The 26,092-nt window shown below is 42.2% G+C and overlaps 2 protein-coding genes and 2 long non-coding RNA genes across 5 annotated transcripts in view; 3 read left to right on the forward strand and 1 right to left on the reverse strand.

Moving 5' to 3' along the window:
• The window catches only part of LOC310675579 (uncharacterized protein), a 177,929-nt gene that overhangs the window by 127,892 nt on the left and 23,945 nt on the right, over positions 1–26,092 (reverse strand). The gene's annotated exons all lie outside the window — the stretch shown is intronic.
• LOC310675870 lies at positions 234–4,285 on the forward strand. The gene is made up of 2 exons (XR_014510265.1): positions 234–3,174; positions 3,420–4,285. It is a non-coding gene; the product is annotated as an uncharacterized lncRNA (long non-coding RNA).
• On the forward strand, positions 5,938–8,786 carry LOC310675879. The gene is made up of 2 exons (XR_014510275.1): positions 5,938–8,547; positions 8,589–8,786. It is a non-coding gene; the product is annotated as an uncharacterized lncRNA (long non-coding RNA).
• The window catches only part of LOC310676867 (zinc finger protein 213-like), a gene marked incomplete at its 3' end in the record, with an annotated part of 75,141 nt that continues 63,071 nt past the window's right edge, over positions 14,023–26,092 (forward strand). The window contains exon 1 of the mRNA XM_083439044.1: positions 14,023–14,061. The remainder of the gene's footprint in view (positions 14,062–26,092) is intronic.

Genomic DNA, 26,092 nt, shown 5'->3' on the forward strand with positions numbered 1-26,092 from the left:
AGAGCCACAGTCTCACTTCCCATCAGAGAATTCATACAGGGGAGAAACCATATAAGTGTATGGAATGTGGAAAGAGCTTCAGGAAGAGCTCGCATCTTTCTTCCCATCAAAGAATTCATACAGGGGAGAAACCCTATCAGTGTGGGGAATGTGGAAAGAGTTTCAGGAGGAGCTCCCATCTCACTAAGCATCAGAGAATTCATACAAGGGAGAAACCCTATCAGTGCGTGGAATGAGCTTCAGTATGAAATACAGTCTCACTTGCCATCAAAGAATTCACACAGGGGAGAAACCCTATCAGTGTTTGTAATGTGGAAAAAGCTTCACTGATAGCTTCAAACTCACTTCCCATAAAAGAATCCCTACAAAGGTTGGAAAAAACCATTATACAGCTTTAGGAGCCAGTCAAATCCGCACCTTTTTAACCAGGCCTTTGGCTGATTGATATCTAATGCCCTTTTAACATGTGGTGTTTTGTGTTTTTATGTTGTAACATTCCTGAGGCCTGTGGGTGTTGGAATAGGCACTAACTCTTAAAGGCCTAGGGGTCTTTGCCCCCCGCATGTGATATGGGAGGAGGCCACCCCCCCGGTTTTCTTTTCTTTTTTTCCCCAAATGCAAGTTTTTATTCCTCTGCAACTTGCCATACGATTTCTTTTTCAATTTGCCCTCTTAAAAAATAAAAAAAAATTAACGCACAAAGGTCATGAGAAAAACATTTTTTTCAACTCATGAGAAGAAAAACATTTTTTTCAACTCATCATAAATCATTTCCCAGTATTATTTTGCCTTTCTACATGCCCACCACATATGAAAAAGTTCCTTCTATTTCTTTACATTTCCAACACATATCTGATTCAACTTTACACATCTTAGCCAAGCTGCTCAGAGTTAAATGCCATCTATGAATCGTTTTCAAATAGTTCTCTTTCAGAAAATAACACACTGTATATTTCCAATCTCTTTTCCAGAGTTTCTTGCAGAGGCTTAGGTTTGTATTGTGTCCTATATCTATTGACCAGTGTGTCATTGATGCTTTAACTAGCTTGTATTTTGTTGTGTAATGGGATGTCTCTCTCTCTGCTTCCCGTGTGGCTTAAAATTATTGCTTAACTGAATTAAAACTTCAAAACATAAGAAAACGGGCCTAAAAGAGGATTTCAGCTAAATCAGTTATAAGCGAATTAACTTAAGTAGACCTTTTAAACCCCTATTGTTGAAAATTATTAATTGGAGTGAGAGTACTGAAATTGATTTATTTTATTTATTTGATTAACTGATTTGCTGGTTACCAAAAATGTGTTAATGCAAGTGTATTAATCTGTATTGATCTGTATCAATTTGCTTAATCACAAGAATTGGTTAATTGGTGGAGATATTTAACGAAATTGAGAAAAAAGTATATGAACATTGTGTTGGGGAAATAAGTTGAAGAGAGACATCTTGTGGTATAATAGACAATAGGTTTCTTTCATATATAAAAGGCATTAGAGGGGGATTGTACACCCCCTAGGGGTGAAATTGAGTATTGCATTACAAAAAGTATGAAAATTTTCAGAAATTTTCAAAAATTTTGAAAGATTTTGAAAATTGTATTTAAAATGGCAGGAAAGAATGGCAAAAAGATAGGAGGAACACCGGGGGAAAGGAAAATATCCCAACAAGAAGAAATTAAAGATTTGGACATTTTGTGGTTGAAGACAAAGGAAGAATTTAAGCAAAGCGAACAACATATGGAGAAGAAGTTAGGAGAAGTGTAGGAAATGTTAGATAAAAAAATAGAAGGGGCAGTAGGAGAACTCTCAAACAAAATCAAAGACTTGACAGTTAGATCAAAGACAATAGAAGAGTCAACTAAAATAATCCAAAAGGAAGTGAAGGAGAACAAGAGAGAGACAGATAAGATTAAAGAGGAGTTAGGAGACCTGAATAAACTCAGGACCAAGTATGGGACAGTCTAGCCATGTTGGAGATGAGGCAGAAGCAAATGAATTTGAAATTTAGAGGAGTAGGAGAAGAGATGAATGAGAACATCAAAGTTAAAATGATCAAAGAGCTAGCAAGATGGCTGGGCATGAAAGAAGAAGAAGTTGAATATACAGTGGAAAACGCATTTAGAATAAAAGTAAGATCTTTACAAGCTAAATCAAAGAAACTACCAGCAGATTGTCTAGTGATATTAAACTTGTTAGATATGAGGAATGCGATACTGAAAACGAGTTACCAAAAAAAGTTGATAATTGATGGCAGGCCGATTATTATCTTCAAAGAAATTCCTACCAGATTTTTACGTAAGAGAGATGGCTATAAACAACTAGTGAGTGTTTTGAAAAGAAACGGTATACAACACAGGTGGGAGTTCCTGGAAGGGATCTCCTTTTATTACAAAAATAAAAGATTCAGGTTGACGGACATTTAAGAGGTGAGGAAATTCTCAAGGAGATACGAAGAGGAGCTTGGAAAGGTAGAGGATTATTTGGAGAAAGGGATTCAGATTTAGAGGAGAGAAGAAGGAAAAGGGAGAGAGAGAAAGAGAAAGAAAGCAGAGGAAAAGAAGAGGAGGAGGAGGAAACAGAAGAAAGAGAAGTGGGAGAAGAAGAAGAGGAGGAGGACATAGGCGATAAAACCACTCAAATTTAATTTTAATTTGTTACTACAGTTAATTCGGTTAAATAATAATGATGTTGAAATTAATAACCTGGAATGTGAATGGTTTAAATGAGAAATCTAAGAGGAATAAAATTGAAAATGTATTGAAGAAAAAAAATCTTGACATAATTTGTTTACAAGAAACTCATATTGCCAAAAAGCACAAATATATTTTGAAAAGTAAAAGGTTAGGGGTGGAATTTATTAATTCTGATGTGAGTAAAAAAAGAGGGGTGGTACTCTATGTCAAAGAAAAATGGGAACCTAAATTAATTTGTAAGGATGAGGAAGGGAGAATATTGGGGGTACAAATCAATCATCAGGGTGAAAAACTTAATGTGGTTGCCATTTACACGCCAAATACAAATAAGGCAGAGTTTTATAGGAAATTGGAAGAGAGAGATTGATTGAAATAGAGGATCAAAAATAATTTTATTAGGAGATTTCAATGGAGTGGTACAGTCCATTGGACAGGCTAACAAAGAAGAAGAAAGGTAATCAAGGGAAATTACCAGGGGAGCCAGGGTGGTGTAGTGGTTAAGAGCAGTAGTCTCGTAATCTAGGGAACCGGGTTCGAGTCTCCGCTCCTCCACATGCTGCTGCTGGGTGACCTTGGGCTAGTCACACTTCTCTGAAGTCTCTCAGCCCCACTCACCTCACAGAGTGTTTGTTGTGGGGAGGAAGGGAAAGGGGAATGTTAGCCGCTTTGAGACTCCTTAAAGGGAGTGAAAGGCGGGATATCAAATCTGAACTCTTCTTCTTCTCCCAAGGTCCTTGTTCAATTTGGTGGAAAATCTGGACTTAATAGATGTTTGGAGAGAGAAACATCCAAGTACAAAGCAATTTACATTCTTTTCGGAACCTCATCAGAGTTGGGCGAGGATAGATCAGGTCTGGACCTCAAGGTACCTAACTCCAAGAGTTTCGAAATGTGAAATACAGCCAAGAACTCTTATCAGACCATAACCCCATAGTCTTAGAAATAAAAGGTAAAGTGCAAAGTATATATAGATGGAGGATGAATGTAAATCTTTTTGAGAACTCCGAAATAATTGAAAAAGCTAAAGACACCCTGAAAGAATATCTTAAATGGAATTTAAATAATGATATTAATATTGACATAGTCTGGGACGCAAGCAAAGCCGTCATGAGGGGTCACCTAATACAGCAAAACAGCTATAGAAGAAAATTAAGAGAAAAGAAGAAAGAAGATATTCTAACGCAATTAAGAGAATGTGAGAAGAATTTAACGATAAAACCCAAAGACGAGCAGAATAAACGAGTAATTAAAATGTTACAAACCCAATATTCAATGCTGGTAAATCAGGAGGTAGAATGGAAAATAAAATCAATGAAGCAGAGATTTTTTGAATCAGCCAACAGAACAGGAATTTTTTTGGCATGGCAGTTACGGAAAAGACAAAAACAAAGTGTAATAAATAAGATAAAAGTTGAAGGACGCCAAATAGAAGATTTGAATGAAATAAAGAGATCATTCCATAAATATTATGAAAAACTATATAAAAGAGAAAATGAAGAAACAAACAAAATAGGAAAATATTTAGAAGATTACAAAGGAAAATACATAACAGAAGAAGAAATGGCACAATTGAATAAACCAATTACGAAAAAGAAATACAAGAAGCGATAAAAAAGATGAAATTAGGTAAAACCCCAGGCCCGGATGGATTACCGGCCAAATATTATAAAACCTTGGTGGACCAACTGACTCCAGTGTTATGTGATGTGATGAACAACAATTTGCAAGGAGGGACTATACCAGGTACTTGGAAGGAAGCGCATATAACCCTGATTCCTAAACCAGACACTGATAGGCTGAATATAAAAAACTACAGACCTATTTCATTGTTAAACAATGATTATAATTTTTTTGCAGAAATACTGGCAAACAGACTTAAAAATTGTTTAAAGGATTTTATACATAAAGACCAAGCTGGATTTCTCCCAAATAGACAACTTAAGGACAATGTCAGGCATATCATAAATATTATAGAATATTTGGAAGTCAAAAATGAAATACCGGTGGCCCTAATATTTATAGATGCCGAAAAAGCGTTTGATAACGTATCATGGCAGTTTCTGTTAAAGAGCATGAGACAATGGGGATAGAGGGCACTTTCATGAAAGGCATAAAAGCTATTTACTCTAATCAAACAGCTAAATTGATTGTTAACAATAATTTGACAGATTCATTTAATATTATTAAGGGAACAAGACAAGGCTGCCCTCTATCCCCTTTACTATTCATAATGGTGTTAGAGGTAATAGCAAACAGGATGAGAACTACGCCAGAGCTATGGGGGGTTAAAATTGGTACCAAGGAGTACAAGTTGAAGGCATATGCGGGCGACTTGGTGTTATCTTTAGAAGAACCACAAACAAGCGTCGTTTAGGTTTTGGAACAATTAGAGGAATTCGGCAAATTATCAGGTTTCAAATTAAACAAAACAAAGACTAAAATGCTGGTTAAAAATATGGATAGGAATATAAGAGAGCAATTAGAACAAAAATATGGAATTAAAGTCATTAAAAAAAGTAAAATATCTAGGTATCTGGTTGACATCGAAAAATATCAATTTAATCAGTGATAATTATATACCTACATGGAAAGAGATTAAAAAGGATTTGGATATATGGAATAGGTTAAAGCTTTCATGGTCCAGAAGAATGGCGGCAATCAAGATGAATATTCTCCTGATAATGTTGTTCCTATTTCAGACTATTCCGATAATCAGGGGGCCTTCGATATTTAAGGAATGGCAAAAAATTCTTTCAAAATTCATATGGCAGGGAAAGAGCCCGAGAATTAAATACCAACTACCTACGGACCGGAGAGAAAGAGGCGGGTTTTCCATGCCAAATCTAAGATTATATTATGAAGCTTCCTGTTTATGTTGGCTTAAAGAGTGGATTGTTTTAGAAAATTTGGACTTGTTGGGCTTAGAAGGCTTTAATAATAGATATGGCTGGCATGCTTACTTGTGGCTCAACAAAGAAAAGGTTCACAAAGGTTTTTCAAATCATATTTTTAGAGGAGCCCTGTACGAAGTTTGGGAGAAAAACAAAAAACTTATAGAAAGAAACGCCCCCTGGTGGTTATCTCGGTGGTTATCTCCGGTAGATATTTTAACAATAAAAAAATTGAACATGGAGGGGAAAAGGTTAACATATGAAGATTTATTGGTAAAAACAGAAAAAGGTTGGAAGATTACAACTTATGAGGAACTGAAAGATAGATTGACAGGTTGGCTACAATACCACCAGATAAATGCACTTTGGAATGAAGATAAAAAATTGGGGATGAATGAGAAAAAATCTAAATATCAGATAGAAATTCTAGAAGGAAAAACCAAACTTTTATCTAAGATGTATAATTTTTTGTTAGAATGGGATACAAAAGATGAGTTGATAAAGGAGGTGATGGTAAAATGGGCAATTGATTTTGGATATAACATAAGAGTACGACAAGTGGGTGAGGCTATGGAATAAAGGAATGAAGTTCACGGCATGTGTCACATTAAGGGAAAACCTGGAGAAAAAGATGTACTGATGGTACATCACACCAGTAAAATTAGGAAAAATGTATAAAATTGGAAACAAGGCATGCTGGAAATGTAAGCAGAAGGATGGGGACCTTTACCATATGTGGTGGGTTTGTGAGGAAATGAAAAAATTTTGGGAGCTTATATATAATGAATTAAAGAAAATTTTCAGATATACTTTTTCAAAAAAACCGGAGGCATTTTTGTTAGGAATAATAGGTGACGAAATTAAAAAGGAAGATCAGAGATTGTTTCAATATGCGACGGTGGCGGCCAGGGTATTGATAGCTCAAAAATGGAAATCAGCAGAGATCCCTACGGTTATGGATTGGCAAGTAAAATTATTTGAATATGCAGAATTAGCAAGAATGACACATAAAATTAGACACCAAGATACAAAGTTTATTGAAGAATGGAGTAAATTTGTGACATATATTGAAAGTAATTGTAGAAATTTAAAAACTACAGTAGGCTTAACATAAACCTTGTGACGTGTACATAATTGGAACAGAAACAGTAAGAGTAGAAGTATACCAAGAAAACCGCAACGGGATAGGAAGGAAGTCGAGGCATGATCCAACGCAATGTTAATAAGATGATGGTACCAAAGAATGATCGTTAAGAGTGTTTGTTTTAGTTTTTGATTGTTTGTTCTGGTTTCTTTTCTGTTTAACTGAAAATCTCAATAAAAATAATTTTAAAAAAAAAGAAAAAATGAAAGACAAACCTGGAAAGGGCCATACCAAATGGACATCCGGTGTGAAGAGGTCACTTTCCCCACTGCTGAACAATGCCACAGGTAGAGGAGATGGAATGCTAGAAGTGTTCTGCGGGGCAAGGGGAGCTGCTGGGAAATTGAGCTACGGGCTCAAAATATTACTTTTTTAAAAAGTCGCTGCTATTATAGGCATTGCCGTTCAAATGGTGTGCATGCATCCTGTGATTGATAGTGCAAGGCGGGCCTTACCTGCCCCCTCCACCAATATTTTATTCAAGTCGGCAGCACTGGGTTGGGTGGTTTACACATTAAATAAATACATAAATCGCCTCCCTTTGCACATGTTCCAGCTTGTCAATATCCTCATTTATCCTTTTTAAAATTTATTTGCCCTTCATCTGAAGATTTTACAATATAAACATACAGGATGAAAGCATGGCTTTCTCAAAAACAAGACAAGGCAGAGAAATCTCTCCTTTTCTTTTTTTGGATGGAGTTACAAACTGTGTTGATCAGGGGACTGTTGTGGAAATAGTGCATCTCGATTTCAGTGAGGCTTTTGACAGAGTCCTCTGTGAGATTTATGTGAGGAAGCTGGTAAAGTGAGACTGAATGAGGTAACTGTTAGGTGGATTTGACTGACCGAACCCAAAGAGGACTCCTTCATGGGTCCTCCTCATCCTGGGGGAAAGTGACAAGAGGGGTGCTGCAGGGTCTTGATAATGACATGGATGAAGGAACTGAGGGGATGCTCATCACATCTGCAGACGACACCAAACTGATCATAATGGCACCCTCTCTTTTCTGCAGCAGCAGACAGGGAGACAAAGAACAGTGCAAAAGCACAGCAGAGCAGAAGAGATAAGACTGACTTCCGTTCTTACACTTTCCAAGCCTAGGAAAATAAACAGGGGCATGTGACATACTTGCCACATATCCAGCAACAGGAGGAGTGAATGCTAACACAGCAGACATGATTGCAGGTGATATAAGGGGGAAAAACCTGCTCCTTTTTCCTTATGGGGTACCCATGGGCCCATATACAGTCCTTTTGAAGGTTCTCTATCGGTAGGAGAAAATAACAGAGACCAACCAAATATTGAGAAGCAAAGCATCTAGTAACCCTGTTCTTTATTAACTGTTGCAACAGAGTTCTCCCCAACACGCAGGAGAGAGGAGGAGTACCCCGAGCCATGCATGCAAGCCCTTATATAGACATTTTTAGTTGCCCGTCCTGGAATCCAAGACCACACCCAGAAACATCATACATACATCACAGAAAAGGCGGTCTACAACAGAAATATGAATGTGTTGTTTTTACCCTGTCTGTCAGGTTACCTGTTAATGGTTACTTGACTGGATTACCTGGGGGCATTCTTTTGTAATGATAATACTTCATTCCTGAGCCAGGTCACAGGCTCACCCTATTCACACCTTAAATGTGCCCTTAAGGCAGGATTTGTGAGGACAGAGACAATGGGGAGGTTTCTGCATTTCCTTCGACCTTGTAGAGAAATATTTGAGGTGACTGAAAGAGTGAAAGAGTCAAACTAGCTTTAGGACTTTTCCTGTGGGTTTTGGACATGTGGTTTATATATTTATATGTGTGTTTTCTTGGTACATTTAAGAACGTGTGTGTGTGTGTGTGTGTCAGAGAGAGAGAGAGAGAGACCTAAAAATTCTTATAACAATTCCCCCCTTTGGGGCTATAATTTTTTCCAAAAAATTGTTGCCCCACAAATATTAACATGGCATGTTGTAAATGGATGCCTTCGTTTAAATGTGGTGTCTTTTTAAAACTCTGGTGTCTTTTGTTGTTGTTGCTGCAGGTAATAAATAGTCTTGTGCTCACGAGGAATTCGGGTGAGGGTTTTCCATCATTGGGTCTGCGTTAACATCTGTAGAAGAGATATCCTGTAAGCAGGGGGTGGGCAGGTGTTTGGGGACTTAAAGGCACAGTTAAAAAGGTAAGAGGTAAAAGCCCAAAAGGGGAGAATCTCCTTGAGTTTCTGAGCTGCAAACAATTAAAATCTTAGTGAGTTAAGAATTTTTTTCATTTCAATATTATTATCACAGTTCCATATAATTACTAATGTTATTACAAGCTAAAAATTAAATAGGAAAAATATAAAAAGAAAACAGAAGTAAAAAAGATAGATTACCAGCTAAAAAATTTTTCCAGATAAAAAATAAATGGACTTGACACAAAGGCAGCAGATATTTTATATATATATATATATATATATATATACACACACATATATATATATACACATATATATATATATATATATATAAAATAATACCAAGATATTATCAAAACCACACAGATTATTACTGGCCTGGAACCTTAAGGACTAGGAGGTGAAGGAGGTGGTGGTGAAATGGGCACACGATTGTGGCTATCCAATCAAGATGAAAAATGGGGGAAATTATGGGAAAAGACTTAAAATTCACCTCGTGCTAAGTGATTTTTAGATGGTACCTGACCCCATCCAAATCAGTCAAAATAAATAAATATTAGCAATAAGTGTTGGAGATGCAGACAAAATGAGGGAACATTATTCCACATGTGGTGGACATGTCCCCAAAAGGAAAATAATAAAATAAAATAAATGCTATTTATTTTAAAGAAAACCAAAGCTTTCTTATTTGACATTCTAACGATAAGCATCCCAAATGAAAATAAAAGCGTTTCTTTACACGACAACAGCGGTTAGGATGTTAATAGCAAAATACTGGAAAATGAGTTGATATGAGATGAGTGCCAGTTAAAGTTGTGCTAGTACCTTGAACTAGTCACAATGACAGAACTTCCAAGAGACTGAGATCTACTCCCAGTAGTAAAAAACTGCCAGTGATCTACCCAATGTCTTTGCCCAGAGTTCTTGAGCTTTTCTCAGGGAGCAGTGACCAGAGTTGTGGATTGACCAGTAGATCGCAATTGACCAGTTGCACATGCCCCCATTCTAGGAACAGGATTCCTGACCCAGATGTTCACAAGAAGTCCCTAAGATGATTCCCCTTTCAGACAGGATACCTGAACCTAGGCCAGTAGGGTCCTCCTCTCCGGCAGATGGACAACCCCTTCCCCAAATCCCCTCCCTCCCCCACTTCCCCATGGGGGTCCCCCAAACCACCCATCACTCACCAGGATGGCTTTCATCCTCTCCTACTTGGAGCACTTCAGGGTTCGGAGACCCCTGAGCTGAGCTGCCTGGCAGTTCTGAATCACCTCTGGCAGGTACAGCTGACCTTCCTCCAGCAGGTGAAAGGCAAAAGTCAGTCTGTCAGTTCCTCACAAAGGGAGTGCAGAGTGGGGGGCAAGGAGGGCAGGTCTGAGTCCCTGCTGTGGTTCTCCCCAATACCCCTGGGGGAGGGATGTGCAGCCGCAGCACATCTGCAAAGAGAAGGGCATGGGGACAGGTGAGTCCATCCCTGAGCACCTGGCAAGGCTATTCCAAGAGTTTTCTCCTGGGTTCCAAGTCCTGCTGCAGGGGAGGGACATCCCAAGCCTTGGGGGCCACTCCTGGCCTCCTTCAACCAGAATATGGCTCCCCAGGCTAATGAGATGATCAATATCCGGTTCCACCCTACCCTTTTAAAATTTTAATATCAAAACAGATCCCAACTTTCAGAGCATGTAAATCACATGAGTGGAAAGACCCCTGCTCCACTCACAGAAATAGTGTAGCCTTATTGGAGTTCACCGATTGAGTCTGCGTTGCTCCGGGACAGGAGGAAGGAAGTCAAATGACACCGAGGTTGATTCAAAGAAAGAGTTCATTCTGCTCTCGGGATAGCAGAAGGCACCTCCGTGGTGAGTCCACAGCAAGTCCAAAGAAATGACAAGTTTCATGCAGTATATATAGCCTCCAGGCACTCTCTCCCTCCTCCCCTAGGAGCCCAACCAGGTCAGCCTGTGTACGCAGGTTGACATCACATAGGTTCCTGCTCTGGTACCCTCAACCATAAAAGGATCTTCCTTCCTGTACTTCTGACCATAAAAGGATCTTCCTCTTCCTACTCTTATCTGGGAAGAGGTCATGATCTCCAGGAACACGCTTTTGGTGTTTTCCCCGGACATTGGTCTGTGCGTATTTTTGTGGTCAGCACATAAGATAAAGTTCTGACGTGTTTTCTTTGTTCCCCTAGAGCAGCATTTCCCATCCTTGGGCCTCCAGCTGTTTTTGGACTACAACTCCCATAATCCTCAGCTAGCAAGACCAGTGGTCAGGGATGATGGGAATTGTTCGAAAACAGCTGGAGGCCCAAGGTTGGGAAACACTGCCCTAGAGAGCCAGGGTCATCCCTTGCCGTGACTGCTAAAGGAGAGAGCTTGTTTATGCAGCTGTGTCCTTATTATGCTTCTGCTCAACAGCTCAAGTTTTACGCATTTTAAAATGCTCTCTTTTGAAAGAACAAAAGGGGGGGTTGAGTCAGTTTTAAACTTGCTACACAGAAACTCATTCCTTCATTCCCTCCTCTTCTTTTGGAAAGCCTTACGGCTCGTCCCAAGGCACTGGCTGGTATTCTCAGGTCAGTGCTATAATCTGGGGACGAATCATTCATGACATCATTTTACGCATCATATTTTGCAAGCATTGCATTAAGCCGGGTATACAGGAGCAGAAAAGAAGGAAGATTAGCCCGGGGCCTATTAACATCATTAAAAGTCCTCTAAGCCATCCAAGGTTCGGAAGCCACTCAGTCAACCAAGACATGTCCCATCCATTCCAGGTTGGGACAGGAACATGGGCTACTTTCTCTCTTTCTGTTGCCAGGTGTCGAATAGCTACACCATGGTCAGAGATGTTAAAGCAACAGGCTCCTTCTGTTAAATTTAACGCTGCCCAAAATCCGGCGGAACCCAAAATCGGGGCCGTAACTGAGGACTTAGTCCAAGGCACAGGGAGGAGGGATATTCCTCCCAAAGCATCTGTAGGTCACAGAGTGCGGACTGTTTATTGTACGTGTTGTGGACACCCTATTCTCTCATTAGCCACTGGGTTACCTTAAGTGGTGTGGGCGCGGCGATGGCCAGAAATAAGAAGACCACCATCCCTGCCCAAACCATGTCCCCCCACAGCCCTACCTGCATCATTTGGGCACAGGGATATATCTATTTCCTAATACCTTCTTCTAATACCTGGGGTACCTCCCACGAAGCATATATACAAAGCTATATATTCAAAGGGAAAGAAAAGAAAATGTCCTCTTTTAGTCCACGCTGGATTCTTCTGCCGTGCGTAGAGATGCCAGCTTCTAGGGGTGGCACCAGCAGGGCGGTTGTCTGGTGGGCGCTGAGCTGATGCGGTGAGGAAAAGCGTGAGGCGGCGTAGATCAGTCGTAGCAGTCCAATCTGATACTGCCTGGGGATGGCTTCATTCTTCAAATGAAGAATGTTCCTGCTCTCTTTTGAAAGAACAAAGGGGGGTTGAGTCAGTTTTAAACTTGCTACACAGAAACCCGTTCCTTCAATAGGGCTATACTTCCTTCTCCCACCTTTAAACGTCTACGTAACGAAACCAAATCAACCCAATTCTGCCTTCCACCGCCAACCTCAACTCCTCTCTTCAAGTCATAAGACAACAATTCCCCGTCCCCGGGCGAAACCCCCTGGCCTTTCATTGGTAGAGCTGCCACCACGCTAGTGGCCTTTATTGCAGCGCGACACAGGGACTGACTGAGCGGGCGGTGAGATGCTTTCAGCCTCGGACGCTTGGTGGGTTCTGAAATGGCCGTGCAGGCCAGATTCACGACCCTGGAGGGCTGGATTTGGCCCGCGGGACACAGTTTGAGGACCCCTGGTCTACACTGACTGGCAGCAGCTCCCCAGGGTTTCAGGCAGGAATTTCGTCCAGCCCTGGCAGGAGATGTCAGGGGTTAACCCTGGGACATTCTGCATGCCAAGCAGATGCTCAAGGGCTCCCGATATTTCCCTAGTCTTTCAACATTGTGCAACCGTGGAGATTCCACCTGCCTCTTGGCAGGGGAACACACAACTGATCAATTTAAATAACAACAACAACAACAACTTATTATTTATACCCTGCCCATCTGGCTGGGTTTTCCCAGCCACTCTGGGTGGCTTCCAACAAAATACAGTGGTACCTCGGGTTACAGACGCTTCAGGTTACAGACTCCGCTAACTCAGAAATAGTACCTCGAGTTAAAAACTTTGCTTCAGGATGAGAACAGAAATCGCGCGGTGGCGGCAGTGGGAGGCCCCATTAGCTAAAGTGGTATCTCAGGTTAAAAACACTTTCAGGTTAAGAACGGACCTCCAGAACGAATTAAGTTCTTAACCTGAGGTACCACTGTATTAAAATACAATAGTCCATCAAATATTGAAAGCTTCCCTAAACATAATAACAGCAACCATCCATTTTCAGTCCATTGAATTAGCAATTAAGCATTTCTGGAAAAGGAAATGGCATACTTTTGTATATTAGCATTGAAAGATATTACTCATTTATGATGAGAATGGGATTTATTTATTTTGAACATCACTTGGTTCCTCCGTAGCAGCCAGTGCGATTGTTTCAGCAGGGCTAGAACTCAGGACCCGCTGCCTTGAGGGACATCTAAGAGCAGTTTGGCAGGGGAAAGGTCTCCCTTGGCAGGTGGTGGACTTTCCTTCCTTGGAGGTTTCTAAGCAGAGATCGGGCGGCCATCTGCCGTGGATGCTTTAGCTGAGATTCCTGCATTGCTGGGGGTTGGACTAGATGACCCTGGGATCCCCTCCTATCTCTCCACTCCTGAATTCTAGGAGGAGCTTCCTTGCCTCCTGCAAAGCCCATTTCCCTGCAGGCTCTTTCTCTGGTTTCTGGCCAAGGGAGGGAGATGCTCAGAGTCCAGCCAACAGCCTCACCCGCAAAAGGATATCTGGGCTTTGGTGTAGCCAGGGGAGCAGTTGCCCCCCTAAATGTATACAAAATAATAAAAATCTGAGGTTCGGCCAAGCGAGAGAGGGCTGAGGGGGAGGGGTGGTGGAACTCGGCTTGGCAAGGGTTAAAGGGAACCAAGCTGCCTTCCTAGAGAGGCAGGAAGCAAGGGGGGCAGGTCCTCCCCAGCCGAGGCCCCTCCCTCCCCAGTCCTTTCCTGCTTCGGTGTCTCTCCTGGGATCTGGTGAGTCTCCTCTCTCTCTCTCCCCCCCGCCCCCGAGGGTGCAGTGGGGAGACGGGGGGGCGGTCCCAGGGCTGCAGCAGGGAGGGTGCCGGGGGGGGGGCTGATCTGCTCCTGCAGGGGGGGACCCCAAGACAGGGAGGAGAGTGTCAGGGGTGCAAAGATCCCCCATATGCTCCTGCTACCCAGAGAAGGAAGGAGCCCCGGGCCTGAGAGCCAGAGCTCAGTCTCTGCTCCTGCCAACCTAGCAGTTCGACAGCACGTCAAAGTGGAAGTAGATAAATAGGTACTGCTCCTGCAGGAAGGTAAACGGCATTTCCGTGTGCTGCTCTGGTTCGCCAGAAGCGGCTTAGTCCTGCTGGCCACATGACCCAGAAATACTCTCTGTGGACAATGGCCGGCTCCCTCGGCCAGTCAAGCGAGATGAGCGCCGCAACCCCAGAGCCGTTCGTGACTGGACTTAACTGTCAGGGGCCCTTTCCCTTTAATCGTATTTTGCATCACCTGCTGAATAAATTGAATGGACTGGGTGTGGTGATTCGGCCTCTGGCTAAATTAAAAATCTGCATTTTTAACGAACTGTAGCCACAATCCAGCACCCAGTAAAGCTGCAATTGTGGACCCATTTTCCTGGGAGCAAGCTCTGCTGAACTCAGAACAGAGAATTCTTCTGTGAGCCTGAGAAGAATGCAGATATGAGGCAGCCGTGTTTCTGCAGACATGGGCAAGGCTGCCCCTTGCGTGGCGGATGGAAGTCTTCTTCCTCAGGAGAAGAAGCAGGCCTGTGTGGAGACTTGCGCCAGAGTTTCCCCTCCCTCCGGCCTCACAGTCCCTCAGGAAAGGTTTCCCCTTTCTCTTCAGCAGACTTCTCTGTTCTGAGTTCAGCAGAGCTTGCTCCCAGGAAAATGGGTCCACAATTGCAGCTTGACTGGGGGCTGGATTGGGTGCCTAGTTTTCTTTCATATTTATTTTTTTCACTGTGACAATTTCTGCTGGTGATGCCCACCAAGGAGTTTTCGGTTCTAGGAATCTTTTATATTTCTCCCATATTTTAGATATAGACTTTCTAACTATATGCCCTAGGAAGCCTTTATGCACTTTGACTTTTTCATCTATTAGATAGGCATGCCAACCAAATCTCGTCTCTACTCCCTCTAAATCCAATACATCCGAGTCATCTAATTTGGAAATATGGGGGAAATTAAATCTTTCCTTACTAGGGAAAATATCGGTAATAAAGTTGAACATATTACCAAGGTTGATGTATTTATTTTAAAGAATTGAACACAGTATTCTATGTGGGGTCTGACCAAGGCAGAAGAAAGTGGTGCTATTCCTGCCCTTGATCTGATTCTGCCTTCTGCCACATTGGCCTCCGCTCCCTGTTTGGTGTCGTCTGCAAATGTGATGAGCATCCCCTCAATTCCTTCATCCAAGTCATTTATAAAGACATTGAACAAAAACGGGCCCAGGATAGAACCCTGCAGCACCCCTCTTGTCACTTTTCCCCAGGATGAGGAGGAATCATGAAGGAGTCCTCTTTGGGTTCGGTCACTCAAACCCACCTAACAGTTACCTTGTTCAGCCTCATTTTACCAGCTTCCTCACAAAAATATCACGGGGGACTTTGTCAAAAGCCTTACTGAAATCAAGATGCACTATTTCCACAGCAGTCCCCTGAGAATCAGTCTGTAACTCCGTCCAAAAATAGAAAACGAAAAGAAAAAAGAGAGATTTCTCTGGCTTGACTTGTTTTTGAGAAAGCCATTCTTTCAACCAGTATGTTTTTGTTGTGAATCACTGTGAAATCTTCAGATGATGGGCACATAAATTTTTTAAATGATGATAATAATAAGGATATTGTCAAGCTGGAACATGTGCAGATGAAGGCGACCAAGATGGGGTTATTATTATTTATGCATTTCTTTATTATTTATCCATTTATTATTATTTATGCATTTATTTCATTTCTATAGCACCCTACAGCAGGGGTGCCAACTTGAATAAAATATAGGAGGGGTTTAGTAAGCCCCGCCTCGGTTAAACAGTCACAGGATGCGGTGCAAGCATGTCATTTGAATGGCTGTTCCTATGAACTGGGGGGTGGCCCCCTCACATATCTTATTTGGAGGGATATAGACCCCTCAGACTCTTAAGAGTTGGCTCCCATTCCCTACACCCACAGGTCTCAGGACGGTTACAAAATAAAGTCACACAATGAAAACACAAAAGACACAGCCCACAACCTGTAACCCCCACCTCCCCACCACATTTGAAAAGGGCATTAGATGTCAATCAGCCAAAGGCCTGTTTAAAGTGGTGTGTTTTTCTCTAGCGCTGAAAGCTGTATAATGAAGGGTTTTCCACTCTTCGTATGAATCCTTTGATGGGAAATGAGACTGGAGCTCACACTAAAACGCTTTCCACATTCCACACACTGATAGGGTTTCTCCCCTGTATGAATTCTTTGATGGGAAGTGAGATGGGAGCTATGAGTGAAGCTCTTTCCACATTCCACACACTGATAGGGTTTCTCCCCTGTATGAATTCTTTGATGGGAAGTGAGATGGGAGCTATGAGTGAAGCTCTTTCCACATTCCACACACTGATAGGGTTTCTCCCCTGTATGAATTCTCTGATGGGAAGTGAGATGGGCTCTCTGACTGAAGCTCTTTCCACATTCCACACACTGATAGGGTTTCCCCCCTGTATGAATTCTCTGATGGCGAGTGAGATTGCTGTTGTCGCTGAATCTCTTTCCACAATCCACACACTGATGGGGTTTCTCCCCTGTATGAATTCTCTGATGGGAAGTGAGACTTTGGCTGTGACTGAAGCTCTTTCCACATTCCACACACTGATAGGGCTCCTCCCTTGTATGAATTATTTGATGGCGAGTGAGATTGGAACTCTGACTGAACCTTTTTCCACATTCCAAGCACTGATAGGGCTCCTCTCCTGTATGAATTCTCTGATGGCGAGTGAGATTGCTGTTGTCGCTGAATCTCTTTCCACAATCCACACACTGATAGAGTTTCTCCCCTGTATGAATTCTCTGATGGGAAGTGAGATGGGAGCTCATACTGAAGCTCTTTCCACACTCCATACACTGATAGGGTTTCTCCCCTCTATGAATTCTTTGATGGGAAGTGAGAGAGGATCTATGACTGAAGCTCTTTCCACATTCCATGCACTGATAAGGTTTCTTCCTAAAGAGATTTCTTTGATGGGAAGTGGAATAGGAACTTTTTCCACTTTCAAGCTTCTCCATTGTGGGGATTTTGTCATGGTCACCCTTGTTCTTGATTTCCAGTCCATCACTATCTGCAATGAAGAGTAATGGATTAGCGCCTCAGGGAGAAATTAAGGAAGACTACTTGTTAACTCTGGTAATAGAGGAATAACACAAATGGGTTAGATGTATGGTTTTCTGAAGGGTTGGGTGCATTAATTAACGGGGATCAACCGACATCCTTAGCGGAACCTGTGATTCCGTAAGCTACTCCTAACGAGTTTAGTTAAAATGGCCTGGGAAGTTCAGACCAGGCTGATCTTGTTTAGAAGCTGCAATATTGTAATCCCAGGAGTCTTAAGGGGGTGCTGTTGAGGTCTGTGAAAATAGCTCAAAGAGAGCTGTTTTGAAATTAAAAACAGATATTCTGATTCCAAAGGGATCGTTACCAAGAGTGGCCACGATCCCATGATTCTCCTCCATGACATCTTTATGCAGAGCTCTCTGGTCAGGATCCAGCAACTCCCACTCCTCATCTGTGAAACAAACAGCAACATCTTCAAAGCACACTGCACCCTAAAAGAAAAAAGGGAAATGTTCTCCTATGAGACAACAATATTGTTCACCACCACGTCTTGATCTACAACATTGTTCCGCTCCTTGACCTCTGTCCCCACAAGGCAGCTTCCCCTGACCTGATCTGGATCCACAGCCACTGCTTCCTTTCTGTCCCCAAGGAAAGATGGATGAAGAGGTCTTGCGGGCATCATTCTGTCACCTGAAAGAGGAAAAAGGTAAGGGGGAAGCCCAGGGTGCCTGCTTCTCTCACAGATGAATCAGTGCATCTCAAACTACACAGGGGCCTTTGAGAAAGTCTCGCCTGCTGAGTGCATTTGGATGTTTGGGTGCATTGCAGATGTTAGTTGTGAAAAATATATCTCCCCTCCTCTGGGCTCTTGGTCCCACTATCTCCCCCAACAAAAGATGAAAATAACTCACAGATGAGTTGGAAAACCAACAGAATGAGACTAAATGGAGAAAAAACTCATTCCTCCTTACCCTTTGGCCTCTCTCTGGTTTCCAACGGAGGCCTCTCTGCCTCACAGGAATCCAGGTCCATTTCCACACAGAGATCCTTTCCCTGAAAGAGAAACAAGGATTCAAAACAGAGAATGACGAGAAGGATTATAAGATGAATGTCAGGGCCCAAAACCTGAAGGGTATTAGATTTTATTCCATGAATTTGCAGACTTTTGGAACCTAGACTTGGAGAAGGAAGAGTTCAAGATAGTGAGTGCATTTAGGCTCGGAAGAGGGGGAAAGAAGAACAAGGTGAGAGACTGTTTGATTACCCTCCGAACAAAAGAGGAGAGAGATAGAATTTTGGGTCTGCACTTCCAGAAGGCCCTGGAGATACATCAGTCAAGAGTGGAGATATTCAAGGACATTCCGAAATACCTTTTGGAACTTAGGTCCAACTACGGAGACTTGGTTGCCCGGCTGAGAAGTAACAGGATTATTTTCAGGTGGGAATTCCCCCAAGGCCTATCCTTTAGCTTCAAAGGAAGCAAGATTAAAATAAGATCAGTGGACGACAAAGAAAGATTTCTGAAAGACCACGGGGAAGATTTACAGAATCTGGAGAGGAGCGAAGAGCACTGGAAAGTAGAATATTAGATATAGCAAAATTACCTCTTGAATTGGATAGTTTGGAGAAGGTGACACCACCGACAGAGCAAGAACAAACATTGGGTGCAGTTGGAGGAAAAGCAAAGTAATTATAGCATGGCTCTGCAACTATTAAGTTGCAATTGTAATGGTCTGAATTCCCCTCAGAAAAGGAGAAAGATTTTTAATTTATTAAAAAAGTAACAATTGGACTTGATTTGCTTACAGGAAACTCACGTGATAAGGCTACATAGGAAAGTATGGATTAACAAAAGACCGGGTCAGCAGTTTATATCATTGGATAAAGTCAAAAAAAAGAGGAGTCGTGATCTATGCAAAGGAGAGCCTATCACCGAAATTCGTCTTTAAAGATGACCAAGGAAGATTCGTGGCAATTGAAATTCAAATACATGGAGAGAAATTTTTGATAGTAGGAGTTTATGCACCAAATGAGGGGAAACCTGAATTTTTTAAGAAGTTGCATGAGACATTGACAGACTATTTGGACTATAATGTGATTTTGATGGGGGATATGAATGGAGTGGTTTCTACAAATATGGACAAGGCACAAAGACAGGTAGTTACCAAAGATGGTAGACTACCGAAAACCATTTTTGAGATGACAGACAACCTGGATTTAGTTGATATTTGGAGAACAAGAAACCCCTTGGGGAGAGAGGGAATCTTCTTCTCTGAAGCCAAAATGACATGGACAAGAATTGACCAAATATGGATAACTAGAGGTATGGCACCAAAGACAAGAAAGGTGGAAATCTGCCCAAAAACTTGCTCCGACCATAACACCGTGAAGATGGAGATGAACTTAATACCAATTGGCTCCTTCAGATGGAGGATGAATGATGCCTTATTTAGAGATGAAGAAGTGACTAAGAAGGCCCAAAAAACCTTGAGAGACTATTTTGAGATAAATATGAATACTACAGTTGAAAAAAGAGTAATCTGGGACGCAAGTAAACCGGTTATGAGAGGGTTCCTGATACAGCAGAATGTATTAAAGAAGAGAGCTCAAAACGAAAAGAAAGATAAAATTTTGGAGAAAATAAAGGAAAGTGAGAAGAGACTGAGAGCAAAACCAAAGTCACAAGAAATCTTGAGAGAAATAAAGTTATATCAAGTACAATATATGCAAATGATAAATCAGGAGATAGAATGGAAAATTAAACAAATGAGACAAAAGACATTTGAGTCAGCTAATAAGTGTGGGAAATTGTTAGCTTGGCAAATGAGAAAAAGACAAAAACTAAATACTATCACTAATTTAGAAGTGGAAGGAAAGATCATACAGAACCCAGTTGAGATCAGAAATTGTTAGAATCATAGAATCATAGAATCATAGAGTTGGAAGAGACCACAAGGGCCATCGAGTCCAACCCCCTGCCAAGCAGGAAACACCATCAGAGCACTCCTGACATATGGTTGTCAAGCCTCAGCTTAAAGACCTCCAAAGAAGGAGACTCCACCACACTCCTTGGCAGCAAATTCCCCTGTCGAACAGCTCTTACTGTCAGGAAGTTCTTCCTAATGTTTAGGTGGAATCTTCTTTCTTGTAGTTTGGATCCATTGCTCCGTGTCCGCTTCTCTGGAGCAGCAGAAAACAACCTTTCTCCCTCCTCTATGTGACATCCTTTTCTATATTTGAACATATCACCCCTTAACCTCCTCTTCTCCAGGCTAAACATGCCCAGCTCCCTTAGCCGTTCCTCATAAGGCATTGTTTCCAGAGGTACTTTAAACAATTATATACACAAGGGCCACAGAAAGAGATTGATATAGATCGATTTTTGAAAATAAATGGACTACAAAGTATCTCTCAAGAAAATAAATTAATGTTGAACTATAAAATAACTGAACAAGAAGTAGCAAGTGCCATTCAGAACATGCAATTAGGTAAATCTCCAGGACCGGATGGACTGACTTCTAGATACTACAAATCGTTGAAAGAATGGTTGGTACAACCTTTGAAGGAAGTCTGTAATGGAATACTGGAAGGGAGAAAGGCACCAGAGTCATGGAAGGAAGCGTACATCACACTTATACCGAAAACAGAGACGGAAAAGACGCAGCACAAGAACTACCGCCCCATATCATTGCTAAATGTGGATTACAAAATTTTTGCAGATATTTTGGCCAAAAGACTAAAAAAAGTTCCAGTAGAAGAGATTCACAAAGACCAAGCAGGCTTTCTCCCGGGCAGACATTTATCTGACAATATGAGAAACATAATTAACATTTTGGAAATGCTACGAGAGAATATTAACACTAAGGCAGTTTTGATTTTTGTGGATGCGGAGAAAGCCTTTGAGAATATTTCTTGGAGTTTTATGAAGAAGAATCTCCAGGGGATGGGGGTAGGACAAGGGTTTGAAAATGGTATAGGTGCAATTTATTCTGAACAAAAGGCCAAATTAATTGTCAATAATGTTGTGAAGGAGGAGTTTAAGATAGAAAAAGGAACACGACAAGGTTGCCCAATCTCCCCATTGCTTTTCATATCGGTCCTGGAGGTCCTTTTGAACATGATTAGTAGGGACCAATTGGTTAAAGGTATACAGGTCGGAGCCAAACAATATAAATTGAGAGCATTTGCAGATGATTTAGTTTTGACATTACAGGAGCCAGAATCTAGTACTAAAAGAGTTTTGGAACTGATTCAAGAATTTGGTCAAGTTGCAGGATTTAAATTGAATAAGTTAAAAAGAAAGGTTTTAGGAAAAAAATCTAACAGGGACTGAGAGAGAGAGGTTTCAGAATGAGACAGGTTTAACAGTGGTTAAGAAAGTGAAATACTTGGGGATCAATATGACAGCTAAGAATGGGAGTTTATTTAAAAACTATGAAAAATGTTGGATGGAAGTGAAAAAAGATTTAGAAATTTGGTCAAATTTGAAGCTTTCACTGCTAGGCCGTATTGCTGCGATAAAAATGAATGTATTGCCTAGAATGTTGTTTTTGTTTCAAACATTGCAAGTTATTGACAAAATGGATTGTTTCAAGAAGTGGCAGAGGGACATTTCTGTAACAATTTCTAGATTTGTCTGGCAGGGCAAGAAGCCAAGAATAAAATTTAAAATACTAACAGATGCAAAGGAAAGAGGTGGTTTTGCCCTGCCAGACCTTAAACTTTATTATGAATCAGCAGCTTTCTGCTGGTTGAAAGAATGGCTGCTTCTTGAAAACACAGACATTTTGGATTTAGAAGGCTTTAATAACGCATTTGGATGGCATGCATATTTGTGGTATGAAAAGGTCAAAGTGCATAAAGCATTTAAAAATCATATTGTCAGGAAAGCTTTGTTTAATGTCTGGATAAGATATAAAGACCTACTTGAAAATAAAACCCCAAGGTGGTTGTCACCGATGGAAGCGAAGGCTGTGAAAAAGCTCAATATGGAGGTCAAATGGCTGAAATATTGGGAAATTTTGGAACAAGAGGGAGATACGTTGAAACTGCAGAGTTTTGAAAAGTTAAAAAACAAAGTGCGAGACTGGCTTCATTACTATCAGATAATGGAGGCATATACCGTATTTTTCGCCCTATAGGACGCACCGTCCCATAAGGCGCACCTAGTTTTTTGGGGGGGAAATAAAGGAAAAAAATTATTCCCCCCCCCCAGGCGCGGGTTGGGGAAGCCCGAGCTTCCCCCGACCCCAGCCCCCAAACAGGCAGCTCTCTACAAGCTGTGGGAGCCCAGTGCTGGCTCCCGCTGCTTGCTGAGAGGTCCACGAAGCCTGGACGCGCTGAGCTCAGCGCGCGCAGGCTTCAGCTTGCAGGCAACTCTCCGCCAGCAGCGGGAGCGCTCCCGCTGCTAGCGGAGAGGTCCGCGAAGCCTGGACGCGCTGAGCTCAGCGCGAGCAGGCTTCAGCATAAAGGCAACTCTCCGCCAGCAGCGGGAGCGCTCCCGCTGCTAGCGGAGAGGTCCGCGAAGCCTGGACGCGCTGAGCTCAGCGCGCGCAGGCTTCAGCTTGCAGGCAACTCTCCGCCAGCAGCGGGAGCGCTCCCGCTGCTAGCGGAGAGGTCCGCGAAGCCTGGACGCGCTGAGCTCAGCGCGCGCAGGCTTCAGCATACAGGCAACTTTCCGCCAGCAGCGGGAGCGCTCCCGCTGCTAGCGGAGAGGTCCGCGAAGCCTGGACGCGCTGAGCTCAGCGCGCGCAGGCTTCAGCATGCAGGCAACTCTCCGCCAGCAGCGGGAGCGCTCCCGCTGCTTGCGGAGAGGTCCGCGAAGCCTGCATTCGCCCCATAGGACGCACACACATTTCCCCTTCATTTTTGGAGGGGAAAAAGTGCGTCCTATAGGGCGAAAAATACGGTAAATTGGATAAGAAAATTGGCTTCCAGGTGGAAAAATCAAAATTGGAAACAGAACTGTTAGATTCCAAAACTAAGAATTTGTCAAGAATGTATAATCTGCCGTTGAAATGGAATACTCAGGATGAAATGGTAAAATCTTCTATGATTAAATGGGCACAAGATGTTGGACATAACATTATGATGGCTGACTGGGAACAGTTATGGACCACAGGTATGAAGTTACGGCATGTAATGCCTTAAGAGAGAATATTATGAAAATGATATACAGGTGGTACATGACACCAGTCAAGCTTGCAAAAATCTATCATTTGCCCGATAACAAATGCTGGAAATGTAAAGGAACTGAAGGTACATTCTTTCACCTTTGGTGGACGTGCCCAAGGATTAAGGCTTTCTGGGAGATGATATATAATGAAATGAAAAAGGTATTTAAATATACCTTTCCGAAGAAACCAGAGGCCTTCCTCCTGGGCATGGTCGGCCATTTGGTGTTAAAGAAGGACAGAACTTTCTGTATGTATGCTACAACAGCAGCAAGAATACTTATTGCAAAGTATTGGAAGGCACAAGATCTACCCTCCTTGGAAGAATGGCAGATGCAGGTGATGGACTATATGGAATTGGTGGAAATGACCGGCAGAATCCGAGACCAGGGAGAAGAGTTGGTGCAAGAAGATTGGAAGAAATTTAAAGACTACTTACAGAAATACTGCAAAATTAATGAATGTTAGAATGATGTTGGATTGAGGTTAAGTGGTTTTTAGTAATAATGTCATGAAGGAATATGTAAAAACGGATTGTTAAAAGGTGAAAATTCAAAGTCATAATATATTAAAATCAAAGATAAGGATAAAGGGAGAGAGGGAAAGGATTTGCTGAATAAATAAATTGAACTGGAATACAAAGAGGGGAGGTGTGGGGAGGTCCGGGAAATAAGCAAATGTAAGATAAGTTATGAAAGATCGAATTGTTTTTTCTTGTTTTTTTATTTTCTATTTTTGTATTTTTCTTCTTTTTCTTTTTCCTTTTGTAATGTTTTGAAAATGTCAATAAAATATTATAAAAAGAAAAAAAATAGATTTTATTCCATGGATGCCTTGCCAGAAAAAAAAAGGGCCATCAGTTGAGCATTATGGGATGTTATCTGTCCTGTTGGGAATCCCTTGGGAGTATCCAGTGGAAAGTCTCTCTTACCTGCTTTCTCTCCTCTGCCTGACTCAGGAGGAAACCTTCGGCCAGGGCCACCGCCTGGGAACTGGTCTCCGCTCCGCATACCCTCACCCAGCTCTCCATCTCCGGGGGAAGGACAGCGAGGAACTGCTCCAAGATCACCAGGTCCAGCATCTCAGCTTTCGTGTGCCTTTCTGGCTTCAGCCACAGATGGCAAAGGTGGTAGAGTCGGCTGCAAACATCTCGGGGTCCTTTGGACTCCTGGCAGCAGAACTGCCTCCACTGCTGGCTCTGCACCTCTGAGCGGAGGGTGTCCTCCTCACCCAGGATCTTCTGCACAGAGTTTTCCCAGAACCCCCCACAGCTCCCAGTTTGGATGGCATGGCCTCTTCCTGCTCCAGGGCCAGCTGAGTCTCGCACATCCATCTATACATTCAGGAAGCCTCTAACAGATCGGAAGGAACCCTTTGGTCTTCTGCCAAGTTCTGTCTGTCGTAGTGAAAAGCTCTAGGAAATCCTACAAAGCAAATACATTGTTCTGCTATAAAGTTTATACACCCTCCTCTCTCTCTCTCCCCCCTTAGCACCCAAGAATCCTGCAAAATCCCTTTGTCAATAAATACAGTATGGGGGCGGGTGAGATTTCAGATTCTTTTGGCAGCAATGCCATAATTGTTAGGAAACCAGACAAAGAGGCAGAAGAGGCTACAAGCACCAACAATAGTAATGTAAAACCTCAGAGGACAAATGTTAATCCACCAACTTATTCAAACTTGCATTGAGAACATCCATGGCTGGGAATGTTCTCTGATGTTATGGTATGCCCTGACTGCCAAGAATTTGCCTGGGCCGAGGACACAGGTTTTGTGAAAGGCAGAGCAGCATAAAGGAATGAAACAGGGAGTATATATTTATATTCTGCTTTTGAAATTTTGTACATGTGTTAAATGTGCCATTTTTTTTGTGATCTGGAAGGAAGTGGGTGAAATCTAAGAGGAGTCAGTCAGTGAATAAAATTCCCGGGCTCCTTTAAGACCAGATGTGCTGAGTCCATGTTCTCTGCTTATGGTGATGTTTTATTCTCTGGGCTTGGTCTGACTTACATGTGAAACCCATTTCCGGATTGTTTTATTCAGTGCTGTGATATCTTGCAAACTACAAAGAGATCTTTTCTTTAAAATATAAAGCAGTATAGGAATGAAATTATGGTGGTGATGAACTGCAATTTTTCTTACCTTGTCAGATAAGAAAACAGGCTGTGTCTGCTACTCAGGAAGAAGCTGGTCGTGCTAAATCTGCCAGGTCAAATCCTAGGTCCATCCCAATGGCGCAGGCAATAAAAGCAAGGCAGAGGGATTTGCACCCGAATGGGGAGGGGCTGGTCCTCCTTGCACTTTTCGATGCAGGACTTCCCATGCCTTTGTCTAGGCCGCAAGTAAAATGGCACAAGGGTAGGCGGAAAGACTGCAGAAAGCCTCTGCCTGGAACTCAATGCCCAACGGAATATAGTCAATTTCTTTGGTATTTTGGTGGATGGCTCAACAGAGAGGTCCACCGTGGCACCTGAGCTCATTTCCCTTTATTCTATATTTGAAGGTGAAGTGAAATGTACCTATGGAGCCCTTGGCAGAATG

The sequence above is a fragment of the Podarcis tiliguerta genome (genome assembly GCF_965153285.1).
Source record: "Podarcis tiliguerta genome assembly, chromosome: 4".
Taxonomy (NCBI): domain Eukaryota; kingdom Metazoa; phylum Chordata; class Lepidosauria; order Squamata; family Lacertidae; genus Podarcis; species Podarcis tiliguerta.